This window comes from Rutidosis leptorrhynchoides, chromosome 11 (assembly GCF_046630445.1).
Source record: "Rutidosis leptorrhynchoides isolate AG116_Rl617_1_P2 chromosome 11, CSIRO_AGI_Rlap_v1, whole genome shotgun sequence".
In the NCBI taxonomy this organism is placed as follows: Eukaryota; Viridiplantae; Streptophyta; class Magnoliopsida; order Asterales; family Asteraceae; genus Rutidosis; species Rutidosis leptorrhynchoides.
In genome coordinates, this window is record NC_092343.1 from 386,610,774 (window position 1) to 386,628,566 (window position 17,793).

Genomic DNA, 17,793 nt, shown 5'->3' on the forward strand with positions numbered 1-17,793 from the left:
ATTTTCTTTTGTTGTTACCCGACTTGTCCTCGGCTTTAGGTGCAGGTACTACGATTTTGTCCACCGTCTCTATTAATTTGCGGGCCATGTTCAAAGCTTCTTGATGATTAGGGGGTTTGGATGACATTACTCCGTGTTTGATGCTCTTTGGAAGACCATCCATGTAAAGTTCAACCCTTAAAGACTCGGGGTTCACAAGGTTTGGGCACATCAAGGCTAGTTCAGAAAATCGTTGATTATAGGCCTTGAAATCGTTTCCGACCGCTTTTAGAGTTCTTAGCTCTTGTTCGGGCTTTCGGGTTTCCTCGCGCGGAAAGTATTCGGTGATCATCTTTCCTTTCAAATCGGACCAAGAGAGAGCGTGGGCTTCATCGGTACCCACCGATTGTACATAGGTGTTCCACCAAGTGAGAGTGACACCGAAGAAAGTGTGAGTGGAGTACTTGACCTTGTCTTGGTCCCGACAACCGCTTATGCTAAAAACGGCTTCCGTTTGCTCAAACCATCGAGTGAGAGCAACCGGTCCTCCGGTTCCATCGAAAGTGTGAGGTTTGCACCCCACGAAAGCTTTATAGGAGCATCCCTCGTTTGAGTTACTGGCTCCATTGTTGTTGTTGTTGTTGTTATTATTATTGTTGTTGGAAGAGTGACCGGCCATGGCCGCATCTACGAAGGTGGCTATCATGCGTCGTAGAGCTTGTTCGGGAGTTTCACGGCGTGGCGCACGGCGAAGAGGCATTGTTCCTTCAAAACAAAAGAATACCGTTGGTTAGTATTCTAAATAATACTAATCGTGATATGGAATAAAGATAGAGAGAAAATTTTCCTTGACTCGCCTTAAATTCTTTATGCCACAAAGTCGGAACATTCATATGAGTCACCGTAATATAATCCCGGAAATTATATTACCCTGATTCATATGTGCATTCGACATCATTTCATATAGTCAAGGTGGCGTGTCAATCAAATTAAACAACGTGAGATTAAGATGAACTAAGAGTAGATATGAGTAGAAGCGTTTGAGTATAAATGCACAAGTAGTCAAGTAATTCCTACTTCAAGTCTCTATGCCGGTTGTAGTTGATGTTATGCGAGGTGTATATAAAATAGCTTATATTTTACTAGGAAAAACTATTAAATACGATACAATTTTACACAAGATATTTATTTATTTATAGAATGGATATACTTAAACCTTGCTACAACACTTATAGGCAGTGTACCTAATCGTACAGTAGTGTAGTTTTTAGTAAGTCCGGTTCGTTCCACAGGGAATCTTTTTTTTAAACAAAGCTCAACGCTATATTAGTTTACTTTTATAAAAATACAAACATATATATAAGTAATATTATTATTATAAAGGGGGGTTTTTACCGTTTAATGACCGGTTTGTCGATTTTAAAACTTTAGTCGCAGTTAAAACCAAATGTAAAATATTAAAAATAAATACAAGACTTAAATTAAAGCGTAAAGTAAATAACGATAATGAAATTGCGAATAATAAAAGTGCGATAAAATAAACTTGCGATAATTAAAAAGTACGATAATTAAAAGTGCAATTAAATACAATAACAATAAAAATGCGATAATTAGAAGTGCAATTAAATATAAAATAAAGGAAATTAAATATGAAATAAAAGAATTATGCTTATTTAAACTTCCGTAATCATGATGTTTGACGTGTTGATTTTAGTTTTATGCCCATGGGTTAATTGTCCTTTGTCCTGGATTATTTAATATGTCCGTCTGGTTTTTGTCCATAACAGTCCATCAGTCATAAATATAAAGTGCGAGTGTCCTCGTCAAATTATTATTATACCCGAAGTTAAATATTCCAACTAATTGGGGATTCGAATTGTAACAAGGTTTTAATACTTTGTTTAATGAATACACTAGGTTATCAACTGCGTGTAAACCAAGGTTTTACTACTTTGTTAGCAATTACACCAATTACCCTTGAATGTAATTTCACCCCTGTTTTAATTATTCTAGTGGCTATTAATCCATTCCCGTGTCCGGTTAAATGAACGATTATTCGTACATATAAATACCCCGCCCATCGTGTCCGATCGAGTGTATATGGTAATTTATAGGGACGCCCAATTGTAAATCTTTATATTAACATTAACAAACTTTCATTTAGTTAAACAAATATAAAGCCCATTAATAGCCCATTATCTAATTTCCACAAGTGTCGTTCTTTTGTCCAAACCCCAATTATGGTACAAAGCCCAATTACCCAATTTTAGTAATTAGCCCAACATCATGATTACTTCGTTTTAAATAAGCATAATAATAACTTAGCTACGAGACATTAATATAAAAAGGTTGAACATAACTTACAATGATTAAAAATAGCGTAGCGTTACACGGACAGAATTTCGACTTACACCCTTACAACATTCGCTAACATACCCTTATTATTAGGATTAAAATTAAAATTAAAATTAAAATATAAATTATATATATATATTTTACGTATATATGAGAGAAGAGAGAAAAAGATTATATTTTGCGATCAGAATTCGGTTGGCTTTATAGGGATTTTTGAAATTTGGGGCTCCGCGACTCGCGGTGAATTTTGCCTTCAAACTCCGCGAGTCGCGGAGGTTACTTTTACAGCTCAGAGGAGTTTGGCTCTTTGTTTACCGACGGTTTATAATATATATATAATATATATATAATTAATATAATTAATTATATATTATATTATATTTATATGCATAGTTAACTTGTAATTTTTAGTCCGTTGCGTCGAGCGTTAAGAGTTGACTCTGGTCCCGGTTCCGGATTTTCGAACGTCCTTGCGTACAATTTTATATTTTGTACTTTGCGTTTTGAATCTTGTACTCTTGTGATTTCGAGACGTTTCTTATCAATAATTGGAACCTCTTTGATTGTCTTTTGTTCTTTTGAGCTTTTTGGTCGTTTGCGTCTTCAATTCGTCGAATCTGTCTTTTGTCTTCACCTTTTATTATTTAAACGAATATCTCTTGTAAATAGAACAATTGCAACTAAAAGCTTGTCTTTCTTGAGGAATAATGCTATGAAATATATGTTCGTTTTTAGCATTATCAAATATTCCCACACTTGAGCGTTGCTTGTCCTCAAGCAATATCGTCTTGAAATACAAGAATCACTTCTTTATTCTTCACACTTTGTACATCAGTGATTTCTATACGGTGGTATAAACAATGGTAGTAACGATATGGTTTACAGTCCCACATGACTATAAAAATTTAGATCCATTAAGGAAATTGGATCTTTATGAAAACATTTGATCTTTTGAAAATTAAATCTAGTTTTTACCCTAGATAAGTTTTCCGGGATAACCCTTTACCGGTGTTTGCAAAATATTTTTGTGGGTTTGGTGGGTTTCAGAATTGAAAATTTTAGCTCAAAACTTGCTGTTTTGTGTCACCCACTTGCTAACCTTGTATTTGGAAAGCAACACGTCCAGTTTACTTGTCCCGTATATTACCTTTCGATAAACTACCGTCCGGTTGTAAAGGAAAGCGTTGAACAAGCAACTGTTAAGGCAATGTCCCCTGACATGCTTTTAATTATGGTCTATAACGTGTCGGACGCAATTACTATCCTTGGTAGGAGCAATAGTAAAGCTCACCCTTATAATTTTTCGGTCTGGCACAAGGTCCTGTCTTTGACCATGCTATGCAACCACCGTTCTTACGGTTGACACCCGATTTGGTTCAGGTGACCTAATGAATTCCAGGTGAATTCCTAGGATTTTACGTTCAATGGTAATGAACGCATTGAAAATAGGTTTTCAGAAAACAAATCGGTTTTATTTTTGATCAAAATATTTTCTCGTTCAAGCTCGAGTTTAGATATCATTGAATTCCATGAGTTTGTAATTCTCAATCTTTAAGGTCAATCTCAAGGATTGAGTAATATCAGTCTTAAAAGCTGATTTTTAATCTTTAAGGAGATTATCCTTTCTGGGGATCTGATTCATTAGTCTTATCCAGCTAATTTGCATGGTGCCCCCCCATTGTACAAGATAAATCCTTCTCATGGTTAGGATAAATCTGACCACATGGCGACCCTGTTTAATGCTGAGGTCCGTGGACTTCCTGCTGATTTTAGTGATGACTTTTTTAGATTTTTCGTCAACCTACAGCTGGTCTGGACGACAACTTCTTGAACTAAATCAAGAAGCGCGTGTCTTTTTCGGAAGACTTTACTTCCTTTTAATGATGGAATTGATTCATCGTGTAGATCCATCTCTTCTTTTCTTTCATCGGGTAAAACAGTTTAGTTTAGTCCAAAGCAAAAGTATTTTCAGTTATTTGTTACAGATATATGTGACATATGTTTAAGATAACTTGGTAAATTTTCCCACACTTGGCTTTTATTTTCCTTTTTATCGTCCTCTATTCCATTTTAAATGAATTTTAACATTTTAGTTTATTTCTCAATTTATGTCCTTTCCGAGGTAACAATAATTTCGGTGTTAAAACCTAGTTTTATCGTTCATAAATATGTATAAACATGATTTTGAATTCATTTAATTGAAAATTTTGAAAAATTTTACTAGAATTGGGTAGTCAGTATATAAGACCAGGGCTGTTCTTTATTATCAGAGAGCACTAGATTCTAATACAACTACTGCTTTACTAGTATTTTTAATGGTAACCAAGTGTATAAAATAAAAATTTTAAAATCCGAAAGAATTTAACCCCTTCCCACACTTAAGATCTTGCAATGCCCTCATTTGCAAGAAATCAGTAACAATTTAAATTATTGAGGGTGATTTGTGTGAAAATGATTAAATTTTACCAAAGTTTCCAAATATATTGGCGTTTGTTTGCTGAATGATAAATGGTGCACATCATTTGTTCATTCCGTCTTGTTGTTATTTCACATATATTTTGCATCTTGTCGTCAAAATTAGTTGCTTTTGCTGAACTTAATGCCAGTCTTTGAAAATGCGTTGTTTTACCCTGTTGTGTACATAAGATAAACTGCAAACATATATACATATTTTTGAAGTTTGGTATATTACCCCACATTCAAAAATTATTAAAATCTAAGAATAAAAGTTAGATAATTATAAAAATGATTACAATATTAACAAAAGTATTATACGTATCAATAATTACAAATTACAAAATAAAAAAAAATAAGTAAACTAAGGATGATATTGGTACCAATAGGGGTTCCAGGCATAACCATAGGTGCTATAGAATGCTTCGGCAGGGTCATACGTAGGATACGGTGGCTGCATCTCTATAGACCAAGGAGGGAAGATGGGTTTCGGTGTAGGAATATAGTTTCTACCTATATGTTGGCAATGAGCTATGATTTGGTTCTGATGAACTTGCCAATCTTCAAATGCTCTCTGTCTAGCATTTTCGTATTCCTGAGAAGCTATAAACCTATGCATTTCTTGCATCTCATTCCCCCCTCCTACATTACCTTGCTGCTGGTTTCTCTCCACCTGTGGATGTCTACCATGGTATCGTACTGCGGCGTTATTTCGCCTCTTCAAAACTTTCGCACCATGGTATACATTTAAACCTATAGTATCGCGGGGTTCCGGCTCTTCTAGTAATAATCCCCCCCGACTTATATCCACACCGAGATATTCACCAATCAAAGTAATAAAAATACCACCTCCTATTATGCTATGTGGTCGCATCCCCCGAACCATAGCTGATAAATAATAACCCACACAATATGGTATACTTACAGCGCTTTGTGGGTCTCGAATACACATATGGTAAAATAAATCCTGTTCATTTACTTTTTCCTTGTTCTTACCCCTTTGTGTAATCGAATTAGCTAAAAACCTATGTATCACTCTTAATTCGGCTTTATCTATATCCAAATAAGAGTAATTTCCCCCTTTGAAATGGTGATGGCTTGTCATTTGACTCCACACACCGTGTGTATCAAAATTTTCATCTATCTTTCTACCGTTTAGTATCAATCCTCTACAATCGGCAGACGCTAACTCCTCAGGCGTATATATACGTAAAGCCTGAGCCATGTCTAGTAAAGACATGTGGCGCATCGAACCGCCTAACAAAAATCTAATAAAAGAACGATCGGTTAAACTAGCTACCCGATCATTCAACTCTATACTACATAACAATTCTTCACACCATACTTTATATACAGGTCTACGTATGGTGAATAAACATACCCAGTCATTAAAAGAAGAATTACCATACCTCTGTACAAGTAATTCCCTAATTGGCCCGGCCAATTCTACAGCTTCTAAGGGTCCCCATTCTATGACCCTCGGTACCTCAACAACCTTAGAATGAAGAGTATGTAAACCCCTTTGATATTTTGGATAATCTATCCAAAGACTGTCAAATCTCAGGTTCGGGTGCAACTCTTCCAAGTGCATATCGGAAAAGGTCATGACTGGATGAGGTATATCCTGCTTGTAGTAGTTATCCATCTCCTGTTGTTCCAAATTCTCAGCAGGAGCATTGTGGGCTTGGGATGAAGATTCACCCTTTTCATTCTGCAAAACACATCAAACACAATTTTTGTGCATCCAAATATGCATTAGTGTCAGCAAAATCATCAATCAAAATAATTACAATGACATTATCAATTTATATCAAACTTAAGCTCATTTTCACATTTTTATCAAATCTACAATTTTTCAAATAAGTATATACGAAAATGTTCGCCAAGTTCATAAACATTCAACTCAAATAACATGTCAAAATAATCATTACTAGCAATTAAACAAGTCTCAAATGGCATTATCTTTCAAAAATCAAGTTCATGAATTTTAGACTTGAAAAAGTCCACTTTAATTCTCAAAATCATGTTTAGGCTCAAAGTTTGGATCATTTAACTACCTAGACATGTTACACTACTCAATTTAGCAACAATTCATGACAAAAATCGGCCATAACCTGTTTATATCAAAAAGCCCCAAATTGCTCAAGAACACAAACCCTAGATTACTCAAAATTTGAAGTTTAAGGCTTCTAATCATGTTAAACAGCATCAATCTAGGTTATACAAGCATAATACATAAACAATTTAAGCCTAATTACACTAAAAAGCATCAAAATCAAATTGGGGAAAAAATTGCTCAAGAACATCAAATTTCGAATTAAATGGTGTTTAAGTGTAGAAATTTACCGTTTTTCTTGAGTAATTCTTAGATAGCATCCTTCTCAACATGATTTTAGCAAAAGATTTGGTGATTAACGGTTAAAAATTGTGATTTTGGGATGTATTTTTCGGGTTTTTGGGGGTTTTTTCGCTGTTATTTTTCGCAGTGTTTGAGTTGTGTGGTGCACTGATCGTTCAGCTCTTTTTATTTTTTTTCTGATTTTCGGTCCCTCCGCGAGTCGCGGAGATTTAAGCTCCAAACTCCGCGAGTCGCGGAGTTTGGTATTTTTTTTTTTTTATAATCATTAACTTATTAAAACAATTAAGTAATTAATTTTAAAATTTTGTTTCCCTTGTTATTTAGGACGAGGTCGTTTCGGATCGATGTCCTAGTCCGTCCTTCGACAAAATTTTAAAATTTGTCTTTTTGTAGCGATTGTTTTAAAAGCTAAGATTTTTGGATTTTTTTCAATGTTTTTGGCATACGCTAATTCAATAAGATTAAAAATAATGATAATAAAAGTTCTCGTCCCTCCCTCGGGTAAAGCAATTTCGGTTCAAAGACCTAGTCTTCAACTTACGACGAATTTTAAAAATCATATTCTTAACTTAATGAGGTAAAGTAAATTTTTGTTTTTAAATTCACACAACTTAAATATAAAATTCAAAATTAATATTAAAAATTCACACCAAACTTAAAATTTGAAATGCATAAAATTAAAAATTCATATTTTAAAAATTAAAAGTTCACACTGATCTTAATTTAAAAAATTCATATTATAAATTCATACCAAACTTATATTAATTTTTCAAATATTTACAATTTTAAATATATTGTTTTTATAAAGTTTACAATATTAATTTAAGATTTAAATAGTAATTTTTAAAAACATGGTAAAAATAAAATTAAAAATCTTTTTTTTTTCTTTTTATCCCACTTTAATCAATCAAATATTATCAAAAATATGCGCCCCTCTTTTCGGTAAAGTAATTTCGGTTCCAAGACCTAATTTAACTCATGACGAATTTTTGAAATATTTTGGGTTGATTGATTAAAGATATTTATACCTTAAGAATAAACGTTAAATTTCGCAGTGATGTAATAAATTTTTGAATGATATCAATAATTTCGGTCGCCAAACCTAATTTTATTTAATACCAATTTAATACTTTTTAGCGAATAAATTAGCGTTTATTATCAAAAGGTTAAAAATAAAAATAAAAATAAAAACTGTACAGACATACCTGTGGAATAGATTTCTTAGTTATATGATCTATCCCATTCATAAGATAGTCGGTTTAATTGATTTTCCATGGCTACATAGGCGTAACCTCGAGCATTCAGTGTCTTTTCTTCTAAACATATGAACGGTCCGTCTCTGCATAAAGTAACAAATTCGGTATTTGAATAGGTTTGATTATTTGAACATTTACCTCCATGTGACCATTTTCCGCATTTGTGACATCTTTCTAGGTGTCGTGCTCTTCTTTTCGCTGCGGATTTTGATTTTCCTTTACCAAATTGTAACTTATTATCTTCGCATCTGGATTCTTTTCTAACTCCGTCCATTCTTTCTCTGATTACTGATACTATTTCACTCGGAAGTATGTCATTATTTCTTTTAGTGATCAAAGCGTGTAGCATTAGACCATGGTTTAGTTCACAGGCAGTCTTCATTTTGTAAAAATAAAAATTCAGAATGGGGGGAGAAGACTAGTTCTTTAGGGTCTGCTAGGGAAAGACCATTCGGGTTCCATTTTCGAGAACTACACGAAAACAGACAATCTAACTCTAACAGAAATACATATTATCCTTTAAAGACTTGATTCTCCCCACACTTAGTTAGCTGTGGTGTCAAAATTGTGATTAACTTCGTTGTCGACTTCCATCGGACCACGTATGTAATGTTTAACTCTGTGACCATTAACTTTAAATTCAATCCCATTTGAATTTATTAATTCTATCGTTCCGTATGGGAAAACTCTTTTGACTATGAATGGTCCAGACCATCTTGATTTCAATTTTCCAGGAAATAGCTTGAATCGTGAATTGAAAAGAAGAACTCTGTCTCCTTCTTTAAATTCTTTTGAACTTCTGATTCTTTTATCATGCCATTTCTTCGTTCTTTCTTTATAGATTAACGAATTATCGTATGCTTCATGTCTTAATTCTTCTAATTCGTTTAGTTGACTTAATCGTAGACGTCCGGCTTCATGTAAATCAAGATTACATGTTTTCAAAGCCCAAAATGCTTTGTGTTCAATTTCTACTGGAAGATGACATGCTTTTCCATAAACAAGTCTAAAAGGTGTGGTTCCAATTGGAGTTTTGTAGGCTGTTCTAAAAGCCCAGAGTGCATCCTCCAATTTAATGGACCATTCCTTCGTATTTGATCCTACGGTTTTCTCTAGAATACGTTTTAAAGCTCGGTTGGTATTTTCAACTTGTCCACTTGTTTGTGGATGATATGCGGTGGAAATTTTATGAGTTACTCCATATCTTTTAAGAACTTTCTCAAGTTGATTATTACAGAAATGAGTACCCCGATCACTTTTTAAAGCTTTCGGTGTTCCAAACCTTGCAAAAAGATGTTTTAAAAAGTTGACTACTACTCGTGCATCGTTAGTTGGGAGAGCTTGTGCTTCCGCCCATTTAGATACATAATCAATGGCTACGAGTATATATAGATTATTATGAGATTTTGGAAATGGACCCATAAAGTCAATACCCCAAATGTCAAATACTTCACATACTTGGATGACATTTTGTGGCATTTCATCACGTTGACTTATTTTTCCGGCCCTTTGACATGCATCACAGGATTTGCAAAAAAGGTGTGCGTCTTTGTAAATTGTTGGCCAATAGAATCCAGCTTCATAAACTTTTCTTGCTGTTAGTTGAGGCCCATAATGCCCTCCTGTTGGTCCTGTGTGACAATGGTTTAATATTTTACTAGCTTCATCTCCAAATACACATCGGCGTATTATTCCATCGGGACAACTTTTAAACAGATGTGGATCTTCCCAGAAATAGTGTTTTATATCACTGAAGAATTTCTTTCGTCTTTGGTACGATAATCCTTTTTCAAGGAATCCACAAACTAAGTAGTTTGCATAATCTGCAAACCATGGGATTTCTTTATAATCTATCTTCAATAGATATTCATCAGGAAAGTTGTCTTGTATGGCTGATTCATTTAGAACTTCTAATTCGGGATTTTCAAGACGAGAAAGATGATCAGCGGCGAGATTTTCTGCTCCTCTTTTATCTCGGATTTCAATATCAAACTCTTGTAAGAGTAAGATCCAACGGATTAATCTTGGTTTAGCATCTTGTTTTGAAAATAGGTATCTAAGAGCAGAATGGTCGGTATAGACCACCGTTTTTGCTAGAACGAGATATGATCAAAATTTGTCAAAAGCAAAGACAATAGCAAGGAGTTCTTTTTCAGTAGTTGTATAGTTTGTTTGTGCTCCTTGTAACGTCTTACTAGCATAATATATAGGTTGAAATCGTTTTTCAATCATTTGTCCTAAAACGGCTCCCATTGCAAAATCACTTGCATCGCACATTAGTTCAAATGGTAGATTCCAATTTGGTGTTATCATGATCGGCGCATTAGTGAGTTTCTCTTTAAGAATATTAAAAGATTTGATACACTCATCTGAAAAGATGAATGGCGCATCCTTTTCTAGGAGTTTATTCATAGGAGTGGCAATTTTAGAAAAATCTTTTATGAAACGTCGGTAAAAACCGGCATGCCCTAGAAAACTCCTAACTCCTCTAACATTGGTGGGATGTGGAAGTTTAGCAATTACATCTACTTTAGCTCTATCCACTTCAATTCCTTCTTTTGAAATTTTATGTCCAAGAACGATGCCTTCTTTAACCATGAAATGGCATTTCTCCCAATTAAGTACTAGATTTGATTTTTCGCATCTAATTAGCATTCGTTCCAGATTAACTAGACATGATTTAAATGTATCACCGAAGACTGAAAAGTCATCCATGAATACTTCCATGCATTCTTCTATCATGTCGTGAAAAATCGCCATCATACACCTTTGAAAGGTTGCAGGGGCGTTGCAAAGTCCAAATGGCATGCGTTTGTAAGCAAAAGTACCATAAGGGCACGTGAATGTGGTTTTCTCTTGGTCTTCGGGTGCTATTGGAATTTGAAAATATCCGGAAAATCCATCTAGAAAACAATAGTAGCTATTTCCGGCTAATCTTTCCAACATTTGATCTATGAAAGGTAAGGGAAAGTGATCTTTTCTGGTGGCGTCATTTAATTTTCTATAATCAATACACACACGCCATCCTGTTACAGTCCTAGTAGGAATAAGCTCATTTTTCTCATTTGTAATGACAGTCATGCCACCCTTCTTAGGTACGCATTGAACTGGGCTTACCCATGGACTATCAGAGATTGGATAAATTAAACCTGCATCTAGCAGTTTAATAATCTCTTTCTTAACTACATCTTGCATATTAGGATTTAGTCTTCGTTGGCGTTGCACATACGTTTTATGACCTTCTTCCATAAGGATTTTATGTGTGCAATACGAAGGACTTATTCCTTTAATATCATGAATCTTCCATGCAATGGCTGGTTTATGAGCTTTCAACACAGAAATGAGTTGTGATTTCTCATTTTCAGTAAGAGAAGACGATATTATTACAGGTAATTCAGATTCACCATGTAAATAAGCGTATTCCAAATGGTTTGGAAGTGGCTTTAACTCTAATTTCGGAGGTTCTTCTATCGATGATTTGTATCGATATCTGTCTTCTTCTTTTAGCATTTGAATTTCTTCTGTTGTTGGTTCATATCCATTAGCTATAAGTGTAGCTAACATTTCAGCTTCATCAATTGGTTCATTACCTTCTCCTAAAGAACATTCTCCTGTTCCTTGTAATTCTGGAAATTCTTCTAATAATTCTGCATGTGCATCTATAGTTTGAATATAATAACATGTATCATCTGCAGATTGTGGTTGTTGCATTGCTCTATCAACTGAAAAGGTAACACTCTCATCCTCTATACTTAGGGTCAGTTTCTTACCGAACACGTCTATCATTGCTTTAGCCGTGTTTAAGAATGGTCTTCCTAATATGAGAGGAACTTGAGAATCTTCTTCCATGTCCAAAACAACAAAATCTACTGGAAATACTAAAGTACCAACTTTAACTAGCATGTTCTCCATTATCCCTCTAGGATATTTTATTGATCTATCGGCTAGTTGTATGCTTATTCTGGTTGGTTTCAATTCTCCAAGGTCTAGTTTAGCGTATAGTGAATACGGCATTAGATTTATACTAGCACCTAAGTCTGCCAATGCTTCTATTGAACTAAGACTACCCAGAAAACATGGAATTGTGAAACTTCCTGGATCAGATAATTTTTCTGGTATCTTATTCAACAGCACTGCTGAACAATTAGCATTCATAGTAACAGCCGAGAGTTCTTCCATTTTCTTTCTATTTGAGATTAGATCTTTCAAGAATTTAGCATATCTTGGCATTCCTGAAATCACATCAATGAAAGGAAGATTTACATTTATCTGTTTAAACATATCCAAGAATTTGGATTGCTCGGCTTCAAGTTTTTCTTTCTTCATTTTACTCGGGTAAGGAAGTGGTGGTTGGTATGGTTTAACATAAGGTTTATCCTTAACTGTGTTATCTTCATTAACCTTTTCAACTACCGATTCTTTTTCCTTATCTTGATCAGGTTGTGGTTCTTGTGGAGTAGGAATAGTTTCATCAGAAGTTACAGGTATTTCAGGTGGTTTAAGTGTTGTACCACTTCTTGTGGTAATGGCTTTAGCTGTTTCATTTCGGGGGTTAGCATTTGTATCACTAGGTAGACTTCCCGGTTTTCTTTCACCTATTAACCTTGCTAGGTTACTTACTTCTTGTTCCAGATTTTGAATAGAAGCTTGTTGATTTCTAAATGCTTGAGCATTTTGTTCATTAGTTTGTTTCTGAGATGTGAAAAACTGTGTTTGAGTTTCAACTAGCTTTGTCATCATATCTTCTAAATTCGGCTTTTTATCATCGGTTTGTTGTGGTGGTTTGTTTTGAAAATTAGGTCTTTGCTGATTATAAGTATTATTGGATACTTGTTGATTGCTAGGACCTTGTTGGTTGTTGTATGGAATATTTCGGTTATAATTCTGGTTTTGATTGTAAATCGGTCTTGGCGGTTGATAATTATTCTGATAATTATTTCCAGGCCTTTGGTTTATGTATGAAATATTCTCTCTTTGTTCCATTGTTAATTCAATACTGAGACAATCTTTTGTCAAATGTGGTCCTCCACACTGCTCACAACTAATTCGTATTGAGTGAATATCCTTAGTCATCTTTTCCATTCGTCTCTCCACAGCATCTATCTTTGCGGAAATGGAATCTAAGTCATGGCTAGAATCGGCTCTAGCTGCTTTAGATGATCTAACGATATCTTTTTCTTTGTGCCACTCATGTGAGTGGGAAGCAGTGTTATCAATAATTTTGTAAGCATCAGTTTCGGTTTTCTTCATAATAGAATCACCAGCTGCTATATCTATGTCTTTTCTTGTAGTGATGTCGCATCCTTGGTAGAATATTTGTACTATTTGACAGGTGTCTAAACCATGTTGCGGACATCCTCTTAACAATTTTCCATATCTAGTCCACGCCTCATATAGAGTTTCATTTGGCTTCTGTGTGAACGTAACAATTTCTGCTTGAAGTCTTACGGCTTTAGATGCAGGAAAGAATTGTTTAAGAAATTTGTCAACTAAAACGTCCCATGTATCGATCGCCCCTTCAGGTAACGATTCCAACCAATCTTTGGCTTCTCCCTTTAAAGTCCAGGGAAATAACATGAGATATATATGTTCATCCTCCACTTCTCGGATTTTAAATAGTGTGCAGATCCTATTAAAGGTACGTAGATGTTCATTTGGATCTTCCTTCGGCGCACCACTAAATTGGCATTGATTAGTCACCATGTGTAGAATTTGTCCTTTGATTTCATAATCTGGCGCATTAATGTCTGGATGAGTAATTGCGTGACCTTGGCCAGTGCGTTTAGCTCTCATTCGGTCTTCCATACTTAAAGGTTCCAGATTCTCCATAATTGAATTTGTTGAATCGGTATCACTAGATGATTCTGATTTAATGGTTCGTTCCTCAACAATCTCTGTTTGAATGATTGGTGGCTCCGGAGGAAGGTTTAGTGGTTCAGGATCTACGAACCGTTCCTGAATATTTTCCGGATTCTCAATTGTGATGTCGGGTTCAAAAAATGGATTATCGGAAATTTGAACTGAAGTACTTGGTCGACTGGATGACGATTCTAAAGAAAAATCAACGGCGGTTATATTTGCTAAATGTCTTGATCTAGTTACAGGTGGTGACCGTACAAAAGGTGATGAACGTCTTGCTCGGTGCATTCACTGAATATCCTATTAGTTTTAAAAAGGAAGAAAAATTATAATAAGTTATCCAATTAATAGACTTTTCTGATTTTGCCCACGTTTCGAATAGCCAAAAGATGCAGCAGAGGGGCAGGATTCGTTTAGTCTCAATATAATTGAGGACTGTTTGGCTCCAATAACCCGGTCCACGTACAAATCCAACTATTACTACGAACCAGAAAATTTTGATGTCTATTAATTTAACCACTTAAAATAAATTTTCGTAATTTTAAGAAATTTAGATAAGAAGTAGAAAAAATTCTAAGTCCTAAAAACTAGAATGGCGAGAAATAAGAGAGAAAAAGAGTTCGTCGCAAAAGGTAGAAAAAGAAAAAAATGGTTGAAAAAAATGACGAAGAAAAAAAAAATAAAAGAAACTTATCAAAACTTAAAAATACTTAACTAACCTAACCTTATTACTACAACTAACTTAAAATTATAATCGCAAATTGAGATTACTAATTGGAATGATAATTGATACATAATAAAAGGTGTTTAAAAATATTAAAGCTTACAAGAAAAACTAAATCTCAAATGGAAATTACTTAAAAAGAAACTAAAACTTAAAAAGGCGTCGCAAAATTCTAAAGCACCTAAATCTTAGTCTAAAGAAAAAGCACTTAAGGAATTCTACGGCAAAGCCTAAAAATCTAGGAGTAAAAATAACTATAGCAAAAACTAAGTTTAAAATTAAATATGAGCTAAAAATACAAAAGTTACGCTAAAACGATTAAAAAGGGACAAAATATAAAAATATACAAAAAGTTGTAAAAAGTACAATTTTTATAAAAATATTATTTTTATATTATTTATTTTATTAAACTATTAATTTTACAATTTAATAAAACTAATTTAAACTAAAAATACAAATTAATTAAAAAGTAAAAGTTAAAATAAGACTAATAATAATAATAATAATTAGGGTTAAATAATAATAATAATTAATTAATACCCGTAATTAATGCTGGATTAGGGTTTTTTGTCGCCTGTCAGAAAGTCTCCGCGAGTCGCGGCAAATAAAGCATCAAACCCCGCGAGTCGCGGGGTTCCAGAATTCAGCTGACAGGTTTAAATATTCGACGCGTTTTTTTCTTTATTTTTTTTTTTTATTTTCTGTTTTCTGTTTTTAAATAAATAAAAGATATTAAAATAAAACTTATATTTTTATAAACTAAAATAAAAATAAAGAAACTTATAAAACTTAAATATTTAACAAAATCTTAAAAATGCTTATATTTTTGTTTTTCTTTTTATATTTTCGAATATTTAAAACGTATTTTTACAAAAACGAATTTTAATAAAAGTAAAATAAAAAAAATCCTTTTTTTTATATTAGCGTTGCGCTTCCGGCGTTTAAGAGTGTTCCCCGGCAGCGGCGCCAAAAAAATACTTGACTTTATGCGAGGTGTATATAAAATAGCTTATATTTTACTAGGAAAAACTATTAAATACGATACAATTTTACACAAGATATTTATTTATTTATAGAATGGATATACTTAAACCTTGCTACAACACTTATAGGCAGTGTACCTAATCTTACAGTAGTGTAGTTTTTAGTAAGTCCGGTTCGTTCCACAGGGAATCTTTTTTTTAAACAAAGCTCAACGCTATATTAGTTTACTTTTATAAAAATACAAACATATATATAAGTAATATTATTATTATAAAGGGGGGTTTTTACCGTTTAATGACCGGTTTGTCGATTTTAAAACTTTAGTCGCAGTTAAAACCAAATGTAAAATATTAAAAATAAATACAAGACTTAAATTAAAGCGTAAAGTAAATAACGATAATGAAATTGCGAATAATAAAAGTGCGATAAAATAAACTTGCGATAATTAAAAAGTACGATAATTAAAAGTGCAATTAAATACAATAACAATAAAAATGCGATAATTAGAAGTGCAATTAAATATAAAATAAAGGAAATTAAATATGAAATAAAAGAATTATGCTTATTTAAACTTCCGTAATCATGATGTTTGACGTGTTGATTTTAGTTTTATGCCCATGGGTTAATTGTCCTTTGTCCTGGATTATTTAATATGTCCGTCTGGTTTTTGTCCATAACAGTCCATCAGTCATAAATATAAAGTGCGAGTGTCCTCGTCAAATTATTATTATACCCGAAGTTAAATATTCCAACTAATTGGGGATTCAAATTGTAACAAGGTTTTAATACTTTGTTTAATGAATACACTAGGTTATCAACTGCGTGTAAACCAAGGTTTTACTACTTTGTTAGCAATTACACCAATTACCCTTGAATGTAATTTCACCCCTGTTTTAATTATTCTAGTGGCTATTAATCCATTCCCGTGTCCGGTTAAATGAACGATTATTCGTACATATAAATACCCCGCCCATCGTGTCCGATCGAGTGTATATGGTAATTTATAGGGACGCCCAATTGTAAATCTTTATATTAACATTAACAAACTTTCATTTAGTTAAACAAATATAAAGCCCATTAATAGCCCATAATCTAATTTCCACAAGTGTCGTTCTTTTGTCCAAACCCCAATTATGGTACAAAGCCCAATTATCCAATTTTAGTAATTAGCCCAACATCATGATTACTTCGTTTTAAATAAGCATAATAATAACTTAGCTACGAGACATTAATATAAAAAGGTTGAACATAACTTACAATGATTAAAAATAGCGTAGCGTTACACGGACAGAATTTCGACTTACACCCTTACAACATTCGCTAACATACCCTTATTATTAGGATTAAAATTAAAATTAAAATTAAAATATAAATTATATATATATATATATATATATATATATATATATATATATATATATATATATATATTTTACGTATATATGAGAGAAGAGAGAAAAAGATTATATTTTGCGATCAGAATTCGGTTGGCTTTATAGGGATTTTCGAAATTTGGGGCTCCGCGACTCGCGGTGAATTTTGCCTTCAAACTCCGCGAGTCGCGGAGGTTACTTTTACAGCTCAGAGGAGTTTGGCTCTTTGTTTACCGACGGTTTATAATATATATATAATATATATATAATTAATATAATTAATTATATATTATATTATATTTATATGCATAGTTAACTTGTAATTTTTAGTCCGTTGCGTCGAGCGTTAAGAGTTGACTCTGGTCCCGGTTCCGGATTTTCGAACGTCCTTGCGTACAATTTTATATTTTGTACTTTGCGTTTTGAATCTTGTACTCTTGTGATTTCGAG